Genomic DNA, 18,736 nt, shown 5'->3' with positions numbered 1-18,736 from the left:
GCATAAGAATTGTCAGTAGTCAATTACCTAGCAATATCTAATTGCTAGATAATTGTCAAACAATACCTAGAATCAAACAATATCTAGAACTATATCTGCATTAGTGTTTAATACAGTTTTATGTTTATTTTTATGTTCATCCTTATATGTTCTACGACGGGAAGAGCCACTGGTTTAATAATAACCAATATTCTAAAAAAAAAATATTACAAATTATATATCAAAAGAATTGGCCTTTTACAATGTTTCCTAGTATACAACTCACTAAGTTTAAGGTTACCTACGGAAACCTTAAACTTACCTACGGAAGTTTTGCTACTAATATTACTACGAACAACTCACTGTAACAACAAACCACCTGAGGCCAATACAGTTACACACGCTTTTCCTTCATCCCAATATATTCAAAGCCTCCCTCTATACAAAATTCCAGGAAGTAATAATTTTTCTTAAATATTTCCATATGACATAGTCCAATCCTATTGGGGGACGATCTGCTTTCGTTTGGCCCTAGATGGTTGGCCAACAAGGGCAATCTTTGGCATTCTGTCATCTTTCATCCATCTCAACCATTTTCTCATTATAACCCTAGAAGGTGGGATTGAACAACAATTTCCGTGCAGCTTACTGATTGAGATATGGTCAGTCAGTCGGGTACCCAAAACAACCGTGAGGTAATTTCTCTGGAAAGCATCTAGCAAGTCCTCGTCCATTTTTCGGAGCATCCACGCTTCAGAATCATTATTAGACGTTCTGAATGTTTTGAACAACACGGCTATTTTAGAAATTTGATCAGTGTTGAGAGGGAGGAGTGGAGAATTTGAAAAGGACAAGGGGTCCTTTGCCCTCAAAACACTTTTCAACTTACCAAGAACGAAAGTAAAACAGTTCAAAATAGGGATGAAACATTTTTATTGACAGTGAATAGATATAAAATTATTTAACTGGATATTTCGAACACATATACAGTGTTCATCATCAGCAGTAAAACTAAAAGACATGAATAAAAATAAACAAAATTTATACCTAATAAACTAATTACACATAGTTTATTGCTCTTATTTTTTTCTATGCAACAGCGGAGGCAAATCTCTTTGACCTTTTCGGTTCCGGTTCATTAGAATTATCTGACATATTACGTGGACAGAGGTCATAGCTCTTAGGTGAGGTAATATTTACTTTATTTGACGTTAATAAATTATCATAAATTGAGTTCAATCCAAATCCACCTGTATCTCTGTTTATGGAATTATTCTTGAATAATTTTTTTTTTTAATTTCGATTGTTTCCCTGAAAATTTGCTTTAAACCTTGGTCCCTAGAAATCAAAGAAACATTTTCAAACAAAATAAGATGATTTGGAAAATTAAAGATATGTTCCGAGAGGGCCGACGTGAAATCTTCAGGTTTGGTATTTTGCTTTAAAGACGCTGAAATAGAATTATGATGTTGTAGCAATCTCGTTTTTAAATTCTGGTTAGTACGTCCCACATAAGAGCTTCCACAAGTACATGGGATTTTATAAACCCCACTTTGTTGCTCTACGGAAGTCCGATCCTTTCCAGAATTTAAAAAACTAGCCAAAGTATTACTACCTCTTAAAGCTACCTTTAAGCCATTATTTTGTAAAATTCTTTTAAGTTTTTCACTCAAACCTGGAACATATGGTAGAGAACAAAAAATATCTTTCTTTTCTGTTGTTTCCAGAATATCGTCAGAAAATTCTAGAAATTTTTTCCTTCTTTTCGAAAAGGTCTGGTCAGTTAACCAACCCGGATAATGGTTACTTATTAAAATCTCTTTTAACAACAATAATTCCTCCTCAATGAATTTTGGAGAACAAATTCTAAAAATGCGGTCAGTTAAGGATATGATTAAACCAATTTTTACTTGGCGAGCATGACTGGAGAAAAACGACAAAAATCTGTTATTGTTAGTAGGTTTTCTGTAAATCTTAAAATCCAGACTATTTTCATTTTTAAAAAGAAGGACATCCAGAAAAGGAAGTTTATTATCCTCTTCTAATTCTATTGTAAATTTTAAATCACCCCCCATGTTAAGATTACTGCTACTACTACTAACTAAAACTAACATCTGCAAATAGCTCACCATAGCACCAAGCCGCCTGAGGCTAATACAACCACTCACGCTCCTTGTCAATCCCATACTATTGAAATCCTCCCTCTTTACACCCTCCCAAGAAGTGTCTCTTTCCCTTAAATCTTTTCTTACAACATCCTCCCATCTCATTTAGGGACGACTAGCTTTTTGTATGGCCCTTGATTTTTGGCTGACAAGGACTACCTTTGGCAATCTGTCATCCTTCATCCACACAACATGTCCTAGTTTTCTTAAGCTTTCTCTCATTAGATATCGGGATTAACCCACATTATTTGTATTGCTTACTGTTTGAGTAAGGTCAGTCAGTCATGGGCTCAAAACAATCCCTAGTAAATTTATCTGGAAAATATCCAGCAAATTCTCTGCTGTTTTTCTGAACACCAACGTATCAGATCCATACTTGACAACTTTTATCACCGTAGCTTCCAATAGTCTAATCTTAGGTTGACAGACTAATGTTCTATTTTCTCAAGTTGTTTTCAACTGTGAGAAAACACCCTGGGTCTTAGCTATTCAAATTTTACACCAGTCGTCTATACTAATAATACTACCTATGTATGTGAAGCTGTCCCCTTGACCAATCTTCTAGTCACCCAATATCACCTCTGCACTTTCACTTATTTCTACACTTAGGGATTTAGTCGTCTTACCTATTTTTCTTAGCTATTTTTCTTTACCTTCTTCAAACCTGTTTTTGCACCCTGAACTCTCAAAAACTTTAAGAATAAATGTTTCCATTATTTTCATCTAGGATGCTTAAACCATGAGTTCAATCAAGTCTAATAAGGTTAGCTGTCTTGCCATCATGTGAGCTAAGAAATTTGGGCACAAAAATGCACTGAGACTTCAGACACACTATCTCCTCTTCACCTAAACAAAGATCAAGCAGTGCTCCTCCATAATGGTGATGCGCAAGTATACGTTACTGTACTTAAGTTTAATAATATGAAAAAAACTTCGTTTTCTTAAAGAGTTAAAGAGGCTGCGTCCCAAAGTCGAACCTTAAAACGTACAGGAATTAGAAGAGGCAGTTGGGGGGCTGCCGCCCCCCCAAACCCCCCGCTTTTAAAGACTCTTTTGTACAGGTTTTTTTTTGTGGGGGACTTCATTGTTACTAATTACTAGTTTCGGCGCAATGGTTCTCCTGTCCTCTTGTGTTTAACATTTTTTGAAGTTATTCCATTATTCATTCATTTCAATTTTTTGTTAATTAAAAGAGGGCCTTTCCGAAGCCAAGAGCGGGGGGTTAGCAATAAAACAAAAAACCTGTACAAAAGAGTCTTTAAAAGCTGGGGGTTTGGGGGGCGGCCGCCCCCCAACTGCCTCTTCTAATTCTTTAAGAAAACGAAGTTTTTCTCATATTATTTCTGTACGTTTTTCTACAATCCATGGTGGATGTAATTTAATTAGGACTATAAGAAGACTATTAGGAGAGGCAAACCCCCCGCTTTTAAAGACTCTTTTGTACAGGTTTTTTTTGTGGGGGGACTTCATTGTTACTAATTACTAGTTTCGGCGCAATGGTTCTCCTGTCCTCTTGTATTTAACATTTTTCGAAGTTATTCCATTATTCATTCATTTCAATTTTTTGTTAATTAAAAGAGGGCCTTTCCGAAGCCAAGAGTTCTCCTCTTGGTTCTCCTGTCCTCTTGTATTTAACATTTTTCGAAGTTATTCCATTATTCATTCATTTCAATTTTTTGTTAATTAAAAGAGGGCCTTTCCGAAGCCAAGAGCGGGGGGTTAGCAATAAAACAAAAAACCTGTACAAAAGAGTCTTTAAAAGCTGGGGGTTTGGGGGGCGGCAGCCCCCCAACTGGCTCTTCTAATTCCTGTACGTTTTAAGGTTCGACTTTGGGACGCAGCCTCTTTAACTCTTTAAGAAAATGAAGTTTTTCTCATATTATTTCTGTACGTTTTTCTACAATCCATGGTGGATGTAATTTAATTAGGACTATAAGAAAACTATTAGGAGAGGCAAACCCCCCGCTTTTAAAGACTCTTTTGTACAGGTTTAATTTTTTTTTCATATTAATTCTGTACGTTTTTCTACAATCCATGGTGGATGTAATTTAATAATTCCTGTACTCCTCGTACAGGAATTAGGAGAGGAACCCCCCCCCCCCCGCTTTCAAATCATTGTATAAAATAGAAAAAAAATAGATAGAATGACCGAAATGTTTTTTTTGCTCATAAGAAGCTAATATTCTGTTATCTCTCAAATGATAAGCTGTTCAGGTGTTATCAAAATTTTTTTGATGTTGTGAAAAAAAACCGCCCGTAAGGGACTGGAACCCTTGACCAGATGATTAAAAGTCCCACGCTCTACCGACTGAGCTAATCACTTGCATGTGTGTAAATATAACTTCTCAATAAATTTTTAAAATTTCAAATTAACATGGGCTCTTATGGAGACGTTAAGTAAGTAGCTAATGCGTGGTTTCTGGAAAACAGGGAAGGAGTTATCGGATCAAGCTGAAATTTCGCGGATAAGCTCCTGGGCCGTAGGGGACCTTAACTTGTGAATTTCAGCCCGATCGGTCAACGTTAAAAGGGGGGGGTGGGGTTAGGGGGTCGAAACTTTCGGGGGGTTAAGATTTTCCTGCGAAACTTTCAAGGGCACTTACTCGGAGAATTCCACGTCGAATGAGTCTTCGTACACCCAGATCCAATGTCGGATGTGACCTGTAGGCGTCTAGGAAAAAAAGAAAATGAATTTTAAGTGGCTATGCGTGGTTTCTGGAAAACAGGGAAGGAGTTATTGGATCGACCTGAAATTTCGCGGATAAGCCCCTGGACCCTAGGGGACCTTAACTTGTGAATTTCAGTCCGATCGGACAACGTTAAAGGGGGGCTGGGGTTGACGGGTCGAAACTTTTGGCCAGATTTTCCCCATGAAGGAAAAGTTGGAGGGTGATGAAATTTTGCAGGTTTCTTAGTTGGAGCGCGGGCTACGAAATGCATCCCTCTTTATCCCTCTGCGACCACTGGAACCGAAGATCGCTTAACATTGTCGTGTGTCGCCTCTTTATAGAGGCACGAGTGTACCTCCTTGATTTTATAATGTCTGATATGAATAAACTTATTTAAACGAACCTTTGAAATATGTGTCTATAATAATCGATTATTTTGCCTGGACTACGTACAGCCTTAGGAATAAACGTGCTGCCGTGTGGCATAATTACTTCTGAAACTAGGAAGTTCAATTTATTTTATTTAAGAATTAACGTTGCTTCTTGACTACTAAGGTCCTTGCGTCGGCCCTGCAGTGCATTCCTGCAGCGTGATTCGATCTCTGGGTCCTGTATTACCAAGCTAAGGTTAAATCCACTGCGCCACCACAGGACAAGGAAGTTTAATGTACAACTTTTTGACAATTTTGAATTGATTGGCCAAATCAGAATTTTCAGCCAAGGACTTTTTTACATCTTTGGGTCAAAAATGTCAGTTGGTGCCGCAAAAGTAGCCAAAAATGCCATTTTGCTATAGCAAAATTGTTTTTGCTACTCAAAAGTGGCACTAGCATTTAAGTTTAGTTTGAACGATTATTATTCCAATTTTCTGGACCGTTGTTTTGATGTGATCACCCTTCAGAACGCTAAAAACAAACACAAAAGGAAACCCGGCTCTGCGATCATTTTCTCAGAAAAAAATGCAAAATTAAAATCATCAAAAATTCAAATCAAGCTTCCATCAAGCCATGGCTAATTGGAGAAAAAGCCAAGACAGATTGTCTTAGTGAGAGGCAAAGATAACATACTTTTTGTAGATAGGGACTTGAAACCTCTACAAGAGGGTTCTTTGATATGCTAAAATTCTTGACTTGATTTTCATAAAGATTACTCACTTTTTTAGGATTTCTTTTAACCTTTTCTTCGAAAACCAGGCAATTCTTTTCATGCTTGAAACTTTTCATATGTAACCTTAAATACGATGCATTTTTACGGATAAATCACCAGGAGAGGTTATTTCTTTTTATGTATATATTCTTCTTAAAACTCCTTTTTACTCAGTTTCGGTTACTACTAGCGCGGGGTGCTCCTTACCGTTTGTATTGAGGCCACGTATAGCCCACAAATCAAAATTTATTTTTTCTTTACTCTACTGTGACACTTTAACTTTATTTTTACTATAACTTTTTACTTTTTTTTATTTTAACTTTTTTTATAACTATATTTTTACTTTAACTTTTCTTTTACTTTAACTTTATTGTGTTTACTTTACTTTACTGTGTGGTGCATTCAGAATTTTGTTGAATATGCAGATATGGCGTGCATAAGAAGTTCCATCAGCTGAAAATTAGCAGACGACAAAACTATATGGCTCGATTAAATAATGTAAATATGGGACAAATTAAAAACGGGAAACAAATACAAAAAATAAATAATAAAATTAAATAGCCAAGGAAACAAGGGCTATATCAGCCAGCGGATAGAAAATAAGCAAAACAAAAACAAAAGCAGATATATAGGAACGATTCCTTCGCCATGCCTTCTTGAATGCTAAAAAAAAGGAGAAAAACTAATTCTATGAAGTAAATTCGAAGAGAGTGCAAAGATATTCACAATTAATAACTAACTTTAGTTTCTAAAATGACAAACGTTGAAATAACTGCAATGACCAACTTCCGTTTCTCCGCTATTGTTCGGTATTTGTTTCTCTAACAGGTACAAACAAATATTTTTGTGGAGCCCGTATAATTAAAGCATAAACCTTTTATAAAACTATCTAGTACAAACAAAAAAAGTTCGTTATTTGCGTGAAATCCGAGGGAACACCCACTCTCCGCCACCTGATGTACATTTCAGAACGCCACGTGTGCTGCACTGTTCCTTCACACTCAGCAGAGTCAGCCACGCTTGGAACAGTTTTCACCCCGCATGGTAAACCTCCACCACGTCTAGTGCGCGCCGCCTGGTCTAGAGGATTTCTGAAACTGGGTGGTAGAGTCATATCAGTTTAACCCTGACTACTTGGGATTGAGATGACGTTATTCCTAAGAAATTAGATGTCTCACAAACTATTGCGTAAAAACGTAACGCCTGTCTCAACAGAGTTTACTCTGTCATTATAAACCTATTAGCCAGATTTGATTTATAGCGTTTCTATCCAAATATTTGGGTAGGGAAAAAGATACACTTATCAAACTTAAATTCTTGTTTAATTGACCTCTTCTATGCTCTAAGCCAAACTAATTAGTGCAGGATTCATTACCTATGTCATAGTTACGTTTTTTATCTTAAGTGCAATAGAAAACAGCCAAAGGTGTAGTTATGCAATTCAACTTCTTTATTCACGGCAGGCTATTTGCTAAATTTTTTTGACTATTCATAGAATAATACAATTTTCTTTTTTTTACTTTGTAAAACCCATAGTCTGCGCTATGAAAAGAATGTAACTGGTTTTGAAAAATGCTCACGCACTAAAAGACTTATTTTCCTAATCGACACAACATATATAATAGCTCTCTCTCACACACTTTCTTCATTTCTCTCCTCCTTCCCCTCTATCTCTCTTTCTCTCCATCTTTATCCCTCTCATTCTCTCTCTCCCACTATCTCTTTCTCACTCTCTCAATTCGCGAACATGTGATGGGTGGGGTGAATTTTTTTTAAATCAAGGCGGGCAATTGTGTTGTCTTCTTTTGTTGAAAATACCAAAAAAGGTTATTTTTAATAAGAAATGTGAAAATAAAAATATTTAGGAAAGTCAGGAGGAGGTGGTTCGGTAAAGATTTTCGGTGACAATTACTTATTCCCCTGTCTACATCCCTTTCCCCCCTCTTCCAATTGACCTCCCTGGTCTCACTCTCTCTCTCTCTCTCTCTCTCTCTCTCTCTCTCTCTCTCTCTCTCTCTCTCTCTCTCCTTCTACCCAACATCTTTTTTTTTAATCTAAAATCAATTAAAATGAAAAAAAATGGTGTTATGATTTATTCTGTTGGTCTGATAGAAATCATGACAGATTAGTGGTCAGAAAGAAGATTGATGTCAGTCGACGGTGTAACAGAATAAGGAGTCATTATAATTTAATGAACTGAGGCTTCCCACAATTCAAGATAAATAGTTAAATTTTACTGCCGTGAAGATTTTCGTTTATTAGTGGCTAATCCAAGCTTGTAATGTAGATTAATATAAAAACAGTTTTCCGAAAAGAATTGTAAGAAAAAGTATAAAGCCCAAAGTGACCTAAAATAATCTCATTCAGTCAAGACCGTATCCAAGGGAGAGGTTTGGGGTTTGAACCCCTACCAAAAACTTCTTCTCACTCGTAAAAACGTAACAAAAACGCACATAAACAATTTTTTTTTAAACAGCCCTGAAGAAGTTTTTGTTAAAGTTTTTGTAAAGTTTTTTGTAAAATAGCCCGAAAAAAAATACCCCCTAAACACAAATCATGGATAAGGCCTTGCATATAGTGATGCAATCTAAAACAAGAAGAAATTACTATTACTGAATGAGTAAAACCCAAAACGAAAAGAAATTAACTGACCAGTCAAAATATAGTAGTGTAGGCCCATTCTATTCCAAAAGCCTCATAGTCGCTACTCCTTTCTTCCTTTAATGACGAAAAAGTTTAGCAGCGACACCCTCAAGGGCAAGTCACGGGTGTTAATTACGTCATACAGAATGTTTTCTAGGACATGCAGGAGTCCGTTACGTAGCAGGGAATTTTATCATCGAGACGAAGGTACATGTTAAGTAATAGGGAATGCTTTCTTCGAGACGCAGGTGCTTGTTACGTAATAGGACGCATTAGAATCCACTAGTCAAGCAGGGAAGTTTTATTAAGACATTTTTTCTTCTAGACATTTTTTAAGACATTGATCTTCAAGACATTTCTTAGGATTTTTTAGCTCTTACTTAATAAGGAATGTTTACTCTTGTTAAGAATGACTCATTCTAACGTCTATTGTTTCTCCAGGGGCCCATGGGGGATCCCCGCTTGTAAATGAAGAAGACACACACGTGGGATGTTACACAATACTTCAAGAGATTTCATTTTCTTTCATGACATTTTTCTCAGGGAACTTTTAGATTCCTAAGAATTTATGTTCATATTCGAATTCAAACAGGATTCTCCCTCAAAGTAAAGGAGCGCTAACCAGTTAGACTATGAAAGCCTTTCTTACATTTTAATTTGGCTAGTAATTCTACATGATAAGGTGTTCCCTAATCGGGGAATTCACTGTCTCGCTTTAATAGAACGATTAAACGGACTGTATGCTTCCATATGGCTGCAATAATTGACATGAGGAGGGGAAAATCGATTACTAGACATTGCTTACACTTGGTATGCACTTGTATTTTAAGTAATGCTTTGGAGAATGTTATCAGATAATATTGGGGCTTGTTCATAACATATATTTTAGTAATAGAGTCTCATACTCTATTGGAACATGGATTTGCTATCAGAAATGAAATAAAAGCTGGAGTAAAGGTTTTTTATTGCACATACAAATTTTATTAATAAAAAACGTTATGAAATCATGAAATCCACTGAAATAGCAGTCAAAACTCAACAACAACAAAAAAATGTGAAAAAACTAATAAAGGACAAAACATGAGCAAAAAGAACCATATATTAAATGAAAGATAGGAACCCTATAAACCAATTCCAACGGGGGCACAATAATTTAAATCCAGACGAGGGGCCCTAGCGAGCAATTCGAACGAACGTCTAAGCTAACCACAGGGGGTCCTAACATCCAGTGCCCCCTGCCCCCTAGGAACCAGTTCCAATGGGACCCTAGCAAGCAATTCAAATAGGACCTTAGCAACCAATGCGTATGTAGATTTTTATATCTTATTTCACTGAAACCCATAGCAACCAATTTCAACGGGGCCTTAGCATCCAACTCCGTTGGGTGGGCCCCTAGCAAAGAATTCCAGAGGGGTTGTTATTAGAGGTAAATTTAAACTTCATTATGAGGTATTTCTGAGAGCTCTTATTGAAATGCCTTGTTTCTTTGACCGGCTGTTAGGTTTCAGTCCCAATCAACTGAAAAATTCCTTAGAAACCTCCCACCTTAACTTTAAGATGTGGGAAATGTTAGTCCAAGCAATTCACGTCAACGTCAAAATATGTGGCGTGCCCTTGGCACCTCTGTGAAACATATTATCATTCCTAAGACATTTTTTAGATGTTTTGATGTTAAAAATCATGCATATCCATCGGTTCGTGTTTTCGCACGTGTTTTCCTATTGGAAATGGAAGCAAGTGGGCTCCGCTGTAATTGTTTGCTATGGCCCTTTTGGAATTGGTTTCTAGGGAGCCGATGGCATTGAATGCTAAGTGGGCTTTGGGGGCTACTTATGGATTCAATGGAATTGGTCGCTAAACCCCCGGTAGAATTAAATGCTAGGGCCCTCCGTTGAAATTGGTTGGTAGGGTTCCCACCTTTCTTTAATTCATGGCTGCTTTTGCTTATATTTTATCCTTTATAAGTTTTTTAACGTTTTGTTTTTTTCTTTGTTGAGTTTTAACTGCTTTTTTAGAGATTTTGTGATTTATAACTTTTTTTATTAATAAAATATGTATGTGCAATAAAAGGCCTTCATTCTTTATATTTCTTGTTTCAGAGAAAAACTTCGATATGTAATCGTTTACGCAAAATAAGCACCTTGTATCATATGTACATAGGTATGATCATTCAAGAACGCCCCTAATATAAGTGTAAAACGCTGTGCAGTGAAGAAGAAAATAAATATTTTTGAACCTATATGAAGGTGTACCATACTCCAGCCATAATGAAGCTCTTGCTTTTATTTCATTTCTGATAGAACATTGAAGTTCCAATGAATTAAAAGACTCTATTACAAAAAAATATGTTAGAAATAAGCCCCAATATTGTCTGATAACTTTCTCTAAAGTGTGACTTAAAATGCAGGTGCATACCAAATGTAAGCAATTTCTAGTAACCGATTTTCCCCTCTGCATGTCAATTATTGCAGCCATATGGGAATATGCAGTCCATTTAATCATTCTATTAAGCAAGACAGTGAATTCTCCGACTAGGGAACAACTTATCATGTAGAATGTATTAGCCGAATCAAAATGTTAGAAAGGCGTTCATAGTCCGACTGGTTAGCGCTCCATTACATTGAGGGGGAATCCTACGAATCCTAATTTGGAGGTAAAATCCTAAGAATATAAAAGTTCCCTGCAAAAAAGTCTTGAAAGAAAATGATTTCTCAAAAAGAAAAAAATTCTTGAAAGAAAATAAAATCTCTTAAATTATTATGTAGCATTCCAAGGGTTTGTCCTCCCCATTTACAAGCTGGAATTCCCCACGGACCCTGAAGAAGCAAATCACAATAGAATACGTCAACCTTAACATAAGTAAACATTCCCTATTACGTAAGAACTAAAGATATCCTTTAAAATGTCTTGAAGAAAAATGTCTTAAAAGTTGTCTTGAAAAACATCTTGAAGAAAAATATATTAACAATACTCCCCCGCTTGACTAGTCGACTCTAGCACGTCCTATTACGTAACAAGCACCGTCTCGAAGAAAGCATTCCCTATTACTAAGTGTGGACCTGCGTCTAGATGATAATATTCCCTATTACAAAACAGACTTATGCATCGTTTAGAAAACATTTCCTATGGCGTAATTAACACCTGTGTCTCGGCCTAAGGGAGTTGCCATTAAACTTTCTCGTCATTAAAAGACGAAAGAAGTAGTGGCTATGAGGCTTCCGGAATTAACTGGGCCTACACTATCATTAAGCACTAAAATGACAGATATTTTCTATAAATCAATCTTAACATAAGACAATTTAAAGAAATATTCATGGCAAACAAAAATTGAACAGAAATTACCACAAGCAGAAGTAAGCATATAATAGCCCCCCCTCCCAAACCTTCTATAGGGCAGCATATTTTGCTTTTGGCAGCATGTTTCTTGTTTGCCAGAACACCAACAACAATGCAACAATGAAAAAATATCACAAGGCTAAACAATATCTAAAAATATGAGTTCCTACTACCGCCTCACATTTCAAACCAACCGAAAGGCTTGAGTAAGATAACTTTTTTTAATGAAATTTTGTCTGAAAATTTTTGCCCTTATTTGTCAAAATATCAACAATACACTGATTGTTTAATATAAATAATAGTACTTTCTAAAAGTTATACCAATTTTTAATTTTTCACTGTTGTAATGATAAAAGGTTTAAATTTATTCCAGTAATATGAAATGTTTTGTGATTCCAGTAAAGTGATAATGACTCTTGTGAAAGTGAAAGTATTGAGAGTGGTGATCCTGCTCCTCTTTGTTTCAATTTCTTTTCGTTTTCAGTAAAAATTGATTATCCATTTATTTTAACAGTGTAGCAGTATCTTTTATGCAGGGCTTGAATGATCATTAAATAATAAAAAAAAGTTTTTTTAACTGCAAGTAAGGAGCGACATTAAAACTCAGATATTATTCCGTATATTAAAGGGGTTGTCCCCTCCTCAACGCCTCGCTCTTTACGCTAAAGCTTGACTCTATCTCACAACTCTACATTTTAAAACAATAAAAAGCCTTTGCGTAAAGGGCGAAGCGTTGAGGAGAGGACAACCCCATTCATATACGGAATAATTTCTGTTTGTTTTGAGTTTTAATGTCGTTCCTTACTTGCAGTTAAAAAAAAAAACTCGTTTTCTTATTTAATTTCTGAACGTTTTTGAATTAATGCATGTTTGATTTTGGCTCACCGCACATGAATAATTAAAAAAAAATTTGTGTATTAGTTTTTTTCGGCTGAATGGCTTTCTCATAGTTTTGATCGAACGATTTTGATAAAAAAAAGGGGTGGAGGAGGAGGTCTAGTTGACCTCTAATTTTTGATTGCTTAAAAAGGCAACTAGAACTTTTTATTTTTGTGCGAACTTCTTTATTAGTAATAAACATACGTAACTTACGAATTAACTTACGTAACAAACTTCTATATTTGTATATTTTTATTACGTATATGAGGAGTTCACCCCCTCGTAAATACCTCGCTCTTTACACTAAAGCTTGAATTTTATCCCAATTCTTTAAGAATGAACCCTGAATTACAAAGGCCGTAGAATAAATAGTTGAAAATATTAAAAATACTTTAGCATAAAGAGCGAGGCATTGTGGAGGAGATGAACCCCCTTATTTACGTAATAATTTCTGTCCTTTTTAGGTTTAAATGCTGTTTTTTACTTCCAGCTGATTTTTTGTTTGTTTGCTATCCTGCTAGAAAATGCTAGAAAATCCTGCAGCCCCTTCATAGAAATTCTCTTCCCTCATGATAAATTACTCCATGGAAAGATTCTCCCACGTAACCCCCTCCCTCGACCCCCCCGCTTAACATGAAACACTCCCTTTGAAAACGTCTTTACACTTCCCGATAACCCTTACATATGTAAACGAAGCTCAAAGTTTGTAACTTGCAGCCCCTCCGCCGGGGACTGTGGGGGATTAAGTCGTCCCGAAAGATATAATTATTAGGTTTTTAGACTATGCTGAACAAAATGGCGATCTCAGAAATTTTGATCCGGTAACTTTGGGAAAAATGAGCGTGGGAGCGGGCCTAGGTGCCCTCGAATATTTGGTCACTTAAAAAAGGCGCTAGGACATTTAATTTCTGTTAGAATGAGCCCTTTCGTGACATTTTAGGACCACTGGGTCAATACGATCAGCCCTGGGAAGAAAATAAATTATCACGCATCAGTGATCAATCTTCTGGGAAAAAATACACAATTCCACATTTTTGTAAATAGTAGAATGAAAGTTCTACAGTAGGGTTCTCTGACACACTGAATTTGATGGTGGATTTTCATTAAGACGCATTGAGTTTTAGGGGGTGTTTCCCCCTATTTTCTAAATTAAGGCAAATTTTCCCGGGTCAGACTAAACTAGATGAAACTTATACATTTAAAATCAACTATTCGCCCATTCTAGGTTAATTTTTTTTAAAGTTCTTTTCTGAGCCTAATGGTCTACTTGACCCAAAAGCTCGACCGACAAAAAAATTGTCGGTCTTTTTTCGGACAAACCAATATTTTTGAACCAAAAATATTGCACTCTTATCCTTTTCAATAAACATGCAGTAATATTTTGAGTACCCTTGCCTTCCCAGAACACTTCCTGAAATTTTTAACGCGATATCCCGAGTCACTCCAGGGATATTGAAGATATATTGTTTTGATGTTCAGGGTGAATTTAACTGTCTTTTCATTTATCTCACTGCTTTACCATGAATAAATTAGAAGTTCAATTGGGGCTGATACTGTCCAAACCTTTAGGTGGATTAGAGACAAATTTTTGTTGTCCCCTGCATCCTCCCCTCTAAAAACTTAAAATGAAGTCCCCTTGCCTCCTATCCATCAAAAGAACCACAGTTTCAGATTGATCATCATACATTGGTCCAAAAATACCGAAGAAGCATCATTTTGATAACTTGAATAAATAGTTCCTTTTGATGTTCCTCTGCTCCTCCTCTAAAGATAAATTGTGATCTCCACTTAGCCCTGTATATATACAGGTAGCCCTGTATCCAGATATATACAGGTACGCTATTTCGATGACCTAGGTATGTATGGTTGGTTGGAACTTTTTATTTTTTTATGAATGTTTTTATTAGTAATAAATATACGTAACTTACGTCTTAATTTACGTAACGAACTTCTATGTTTGTATATTTTTATTACGTATATGAGGGGGTTTGCCCCCTCGTCAATACTTTACTCTTTACACTAAAGCTTGAATTTTGTCCCAATTCCTTAAGAATGACCCCTGAATCACAAAGGCCGTAGAATAAATAGTTGAAATTACTAAGAATGCTTTAGCGTAAAGAGAAAGGTATTGTGGAGGAGACAATATAATACGTATATACGTATTATCTGTATATACGTATATACGTAAAACGTATATACGTACCTTTTATACGTAATATTTTCTGTTCTTTTTCAGTTTTAATTCTGCTCCTTACTTCCAGTTGAAAAAAACTTTTTTTTTATTTATTTTCTCATTGTTTTTTTTTTCGCTTAAATAATGCTAGAAAATCCTTCGTCCCTTTGCGGAAATTCTCTCCCCTCATGACAAATTGCTCCATGAAAATATCCTCCAACGTAAACCCCTCCCCCGACCCACCCCCATCCCAATGCGAAAAAGTCCCCCTCAAAACGTTAGTACACTTCCCAATGACCATTACTGTAAGTAAACAATGGTCAATGTTTGTAACTTGCAATCCCTCCTTTGGGGACTGTGGGGGATTAAGTTGTCCCAAAAGACATAGTTATTAGGTTTTGCGACTATGCTGAACAAAATGGCTATCTCAAAATTTGAATCTGTTGACTTTGGGAGAAAATGAGCGTAGGAGGGGCCCTAGGTTCCTGCAATTTTTTGTTCACTTAAAATGGGCACTAGAAATTTTAATTACCGTTAGAATGAGCCATCTCGCGATATTCTAGGACCACTCGGTCGATATGATCACCCCTGGGAAAAAAAAAACACGCATCCGTCATCTGTCAAAAAATACATAATTCTGGCAAAAAATACATAATTCTACGTTTTTGTAGATAAGAGCTTGAAACTTCTACGGTAGGGTTCTCTGATACGCTGAATGTGATGGTGTGATTTTCGTTAAGATTCTATTACTCTTAGAGGGTGTTTCCCCCTATTTTCTAAAATAAGGCAATTTTTTTCAGGCTCGTAACTTTTGATGGGTAAGACTAAACTTGATGAAACTTATATATTTAAAATCAGCATTAAAATGCGATCCTTTTGATGTAAGTATTGGTATCAGCATTCTATTTCTAGAGTTTCGGTTACTATTGAGCCGGGTCACTCCTTACTACAGTTCGTTACCACGAACCGTTTGATAATTAGCAAACATAATAATTGTCACAAGCAGCTTGTTCTAGGTGAAAGTCACCCAGTAACGCTTTTTGATACTTTCTTTTAGATTCAGTCATTTCCAAAATTCATCTTTAAAGCTTTTAAGAAGATCTACGATTCTTAGGGCTCCAATTACCCCAAGGACTGTAAGGCTTTTCAATCTTAGGTATTATCTAAAATTTCTAGTTTGACTCATTAAATCTGAAAAAAAAAGAATTAAAGCAATATTATGAACCTAATTCAGTCTTCTTTTTTTTATTCAGGAACGTACAAAGAAATTTATAACAAAGAGAAGGTCTCATTATTTTGGTGGGGAGGGGAGAGGTTTTCAAAAAGTAAAAACACGCGAACGATTTGCAAACCTTAGTAGGTTAGGAAAAGAGGAAAGGTAGAGACAGAGGAAAAGATAATCAATATAAGGTAAAAAGATGGTAAAGGTCGTTATTATTTTTCCAACTCATATGGCAAGTCAAAGAAAGGAAAGGGACAAGGATTCACACACCTATCAGTACTCTGGACTCTACTATCTGCTACTACTACAACTAATAACTCACCGCTACACCAAGCCACCTGAGGCCAAGACAGCTGCGTACGCTCCCCTTCCATCCCAATTTTTTCAAAACCTCCCTCTTTACAGCCTCCCATGAATTTCCTATTCACCTTAAATCTTTCTGTATGACATCCTCCCAACCCAACCACGGACGACCTGCTTTCTGTTTACCCTTAGACTGTTGGCCAAAAAGTACTATATTCAGTAATATGTCATCCTTCATCCCCAGAATGTGCCCTAGCCATCCCTTTAATAATACCTCTTATGAAAATATTTTAAGGGCAGTTCAGTGTCTTTTTCATGCAAGACTGAGGTTCTAGGATGTTGAATGTATTAATAACTAATTTAGTGAATTTTATATATTTGGAGTGAGCCTAAAAAGCTAAGTCTTTTGATGTACCTATTATTATATATAATCCTTTTTTAGAGTTTCGGCTACTATTGGACCGAGAAGCTCGTTCCTTACAGTTCGCTACCACGAGCTGTTTGAACGTGAATTCCCTGGGATTTTGAATTGACGGGTGGAGGTGCCATTGCTAATATTTGTAAGCCACTAAGCAGCGAATGGTAATACAAGCTAAATTCTGGAAGATTCTTAATAATACTGATAAATTGAAAATCCGTACTAATTTTTTTTTTCGTTTCGCAAAATACCTACTGAGATTTCCAATGTGGACACGAAGTTCAAAGCTCTTCAGTAGTCTTCGTATAGCAGATCCTACTATAGCCGTTGCCAAACTTATGGAAATACATGATCGAAAGATTTCAAGTATGCTTGGAGCCGAAATCTTCAACTCTAGTTACATTGTCGTTGTTGTATAGTGTTATTTTGCTTTTCTCCCTCTCTCTCTCTCTCTTTGTAGTTCTCCGTCATTTTCTTTTTGTACGAACACGGGTTTTCAATAGATAAATATACATACATATATATATATATATATATATATATATATATATATATATATATATATATATATATATATATATATATATATATATATATATATTCGAATATTTTATAATTTTTAAGTGTTTTAACATAGTGTTCTGTCTTCCCAGCATTTGATTATATTTTTTGGTGCAGTTTACTTATTATTTTTTTGGCTTTAGTAAGCTCAATATATTTTATAATTGAGTATCATTTTTTATACTCGATATATTTTATAAATCAATATAATTTTATAATAAAATCAATATATTTTAAAATTTTTGCACGTTCACTTAACACAGGGCTAAGAGGATAAGATTTTCCCATTTTCGTTGTTTTCCCCGATGATTATTTTATTCGAGCGGGAACTAACTATTCAGATATGTGCTTATGAATTTGTAATCGACCAAATTTAGACAGAACAATTCATTCAGACATATGCAAACCATTTTGAAAAAAAATTTGAGCAAGCATAGAAACGCCGTCAAAAATCCTGAAAATTTTCAGAATTTTAGAGCCTAGAGCCACTCTCCCCCTTCCTAACCAGGTGTGTACGTGTCTATAAGGATGACCCAGCTGTTTTTTTTCTATCAGTAGAATTTAAAATCATTGACCTCTGGAAAAGTGGCAGTTGACCAAATGATTGAGATCAAAATCCGTCAGAACAAATTTCTTAATAATTACTTCACTGCTCTACAATGATTAAATACAAATTCACACAAAAGGTTTTGCGACTCCGGTTTGGATTTCGACAACAATATTTAAATCAGTGTGTCCCGTTATTTAAATCAATATTTAGATCCATGTCTGGGCACCTTTTCCGTTTATATTTCCGTTTTTACACATGGGATTATGGAGCAAAGGATACTATTGGCGTTACTGACACCACAAATCCTACCATTAAAAAATAGTAATAATAACAAAAACATTGCTTGTTTTGTATCATCAGGTATCTCCCCGCAAATTTGCTTTTATTCGCATTTTAAAATCTTTGTTGTGCATATAGATGTGAGCCAAATATTGACTGATTTTGACAAATATTGACCACAGTGTAGATACGATTGAAATTCCACCCGACTCTAGCGCCAATAAGGCACCCCGTATGTAATTAGAGAGTTCTTTCTCTCTAAGAGAAGATTTCTCTCTAGAGAGTCCTTTCTAGAGATTTCTCTCTAGAGAGCTCTTTCTCTCTAAGAGAGAGTTAAATTCTCAAGCGTAATTTTATGATCAACCAGTTAGAGTAAAGATTGAAGGCACAATTCTAAAAAGAAAATAGGGAAG

The sequence above is a fragment of the Artemia franciscana genome, chromosome 5 (assembly GCF_032884065.1).
Source record: "Artemia franciscana chromosome 5, ASM3288406v1, whole genome shotgun sequence".
Lineage (NCBI taxonomy): Eukaryota > Metazoa > Arthropoda > Branchiopoda > Anostraca > Artemiidae > Artemia > Artemia franciscana.
The sequence above is the reverse complement of the archived record's forward strand: the minus strand, read 5'-3'. Positions refer to the sequence as shown.